Here is a 3,154-nt window from a genome sequence, read left to right on the forward strand (position 1 = left end):
AGAGAGAGAGAGAGAGAGAGAGAGAGAGAGAGAGAGAGAGAGAGAGAAAATCCACTAACTGGCAGGTGTTTACATGTAAGAAATGAGTTTAGTATTAAAAGTAGGAAAAACTATGTTTTAAAGTTAGGATGATATTCTGAACAATTGTATAATAAAACATACCTGTGTAAACTGGGTAAGAATCTTGTCATAAATGAAAATAAATGAGCACATAAACACATAATAAATACAAGAGAGATTGTAAATTTATCTAATTAGGCATTTAAATGCACCCTTGTTCTATCTCTGTATCTCTATATATCAACTATCTACCTACCCATGCATTTTTGCACAGGTTAAACAGGTGAATCCTTATGGAATACTATATGGTAAAGCAAAGAACACTCCTTGATACTCCTTGATTTGTTTTTTTTTTTTTCATTTGTAAAGTAATACATTTTGGGAGCCACATTTCAGACAAATTCTCATGTAATCTAGGCTGACCTTGAACTCCTTATCCTCCCGCTCTCACCTCCCAAGAGTGGGATTACAGATATACAGATTATATATATATGTGTGTGTGTGTGTGTGTGTGTGTGTGTGTATACAGACACACACACATAGCTATAGCACCACTTCTGGCTCTTTAAAAAAAATCAGAAGAAATGAGTTCTATGCTTATTGAGCTATAGGAGTTGGTTACTTGTACTTTCAGGAACTGAAAATTTTCTGCAGTAGAATCATTTATTTTCTTGGCTTCTGATCCATTGATGCTCTCATAGCCTGGGGTACATTTTATATTCTTTTTCCTTGGAAAGATCTCGTCAGCATTTGCATGTGTGGCCAACCTCGCTCTTCATGTTGGGTTCCCTTGTCAGTTTCTCTTCAGGCATTTTCAGATATTTCATAGCTACCAGTCAGTGTGAGGTAAGAGTGGAGGACTGAGTCTAAGTGTTTTTAGCAAACACTATTGATCAATCATCACAGAGGTCTCCAGTCCTGTACTGAACCTAAACTGTTCCATGGGTAATGTACATCCTTTACTTCTGACAAATTTCTAGTCAATTCTCTGTTTGAAGCTGTTTAATTCACTTACATTTTGACTTTATAAATATTTTCCTATACTATGCCTTCTGATAGAAGAAACAGTTTTGCAAATTCTATGTTCGGATAATGTATTAATAACTGATACAATGATTATTTTTGTTTTTATTCCTAGAGAAACTGAAGACAACAGAATGTAGTGAGGGAGAATGTAAAACCAATGGTATAAAGCAGTGTCAGTGTCTGGAGAGGTGACACCATCAGTAGAGTAGTTGATACACAGCATGCAGTGCTTCTGCTCACAAGAGCACATATGAAATAGTAGTCATGACGTCACTATACATGATGCTTAACTCTAGTGACTGGGGGCATGAGGAGGGACAGGCTAGCCAAACAGTGGTGAACAGGTTTAGTAAGAGATCTTATCTCAAAATATAAGGATAGTGATAGGCAAAGATACCAGAGATCAGCCTCTGATACACACACACACACACACACACACAGAATGAGAGGGGGGGGGAGAAACAGAGACAGAGACAAAGACATAGGGAGAGCAGATTAGAAACAACAAAACTCTAGATATGACCTTATTCTTGCTATATTTTCTAAATTTTAGTTCGCCTAAAGCTAGAGAGAAAATTTCAATCTGTCCCTACTTTACCCACAACACCGAAACAAAGTCTAGAAAAGATGAAACCAATGCCATATTTTGTGCACAGTGGCTTTCTCATAGTCAAGAGTCCTGTGTTTCTGAAGGAGCCAGATTTTTTCCTCCATTTCAGATTTGCCTCCCAGTTTGATTTGCAGCTTGAGTATGAGCTTCCAAACCTCTTCTCAGCAACTGGAAGCTCTGGAATTCATCTTTGGAATAGCAGAAGTCTGATTCGATACATCTGACTGACAAACAATCAGAAATTCTATAAGCTGGTTGTTCAATTAAGGCTACTTGACATTAGTCACAGTGGAAACATTCACATGGCACAAAAGCAGCAAATACCCCAGAACAACTGTTTTTCGATTGTTCATTTGCTTCACTTTTGACTTTATTTTTATTATTCTTTAATCTTTTTCAACAGTCCACTCGTTATACCCCTCCCAGTCTGCACTCTGTTCCTCATCTCATATCTCCTCCCTCCTACCTGTCTCCACAAGGATGTCCCCACCCCACCCCCCAACCCCCATCCCAGCCCCATCCTAACAGGCTTCCCCACTCCCTGGGGTTTCAAATCTCTCCAGGATTAGGTGCACCTTCTCTCAGTGAGGCTAGGCCAGGCAGTCCTCTACTGTCTATGTGTCTCAGATCTCAAATCAACTACTGTATGCTGCTTGGTTGGTGGCCCAGTGTCTGAGAAATCCTGGGGGTGGAGGTTAGTTGAAACTGCTGGTCTTCTTCCTGTGGGATCACCCTCCTCCTGAGTTTCTTCCAGCTTTTCCCTAATTCAACCACAGGGGTCCCCAGCTTCTGTCCATTGAGCTAGATCCCAGTTTGGGCCTGTCACTGGACCTCCTTTCCCACCATCTCTTCTCCATTTTTGTCCCTGCAGTTCCTTTAGACAGGAACAATTCTGGGTCAGAGTTTTTGAATGTGCGAGGCCAACCCCATATCTACTGGAGGTAGAATCTGCAAGTTCCCTCTCTTTACTGTAGGGAATTTCATCTAAAGTCTCTCCCTTTGAGTCCTGAGAGTCTCTTACCTCCCAGGTCTCTGGTATATTCTAGAGGATTCCCCCTACCTCCTACCTCCTGTGGTTACCTTTACATGCTGGCCCATGAGGCTTCAGTCCTGTTTTTCCACCCCTTCCTAATAACTGATCACATTCTCCTTTTCCCCACTCTGTCCCCTCTCCTACCCAGGTCTCTCTCAACCTCTGCCCCCCTGTGACTACTTTCTTCTCCTTCTCAAGTGGGATTGAATATTTTATTTTCTTTATCTCAAAGAGTTGAGTTCCTAGCTGACTTCTTAAAATATGATAATCACTTTCTTTTTGAAAATAGAGGCTGGGCGGTGGTGGCACATACCTTTTATCCGAGCACTTGGGAGGCAGAGGCAGGTGGATTTCTGAGTTTGAGGCCAGCATGGTCTACAGAGTGAGTTCCAGGACAGCCAGGGCTGCACGGAGAAACCCTGTCT

The sequence above is a fragment of the Grammomys surdaster genome, unplaced genomic scaffold (genome assembly GCF_004785775.1).
Source record: "Grammomys surdaster isolate TR1022 unplaced genomic scaffold, NIH_TR_1.0 271, whole genome shotgun sequence".
Taxonomy (NCBI): domain Eukaryota; kingdom Metazoa; phylum Chordata; class Mammalia; order Rodentia; family Muridae; genus Grammomys; species Grammomys surdaster.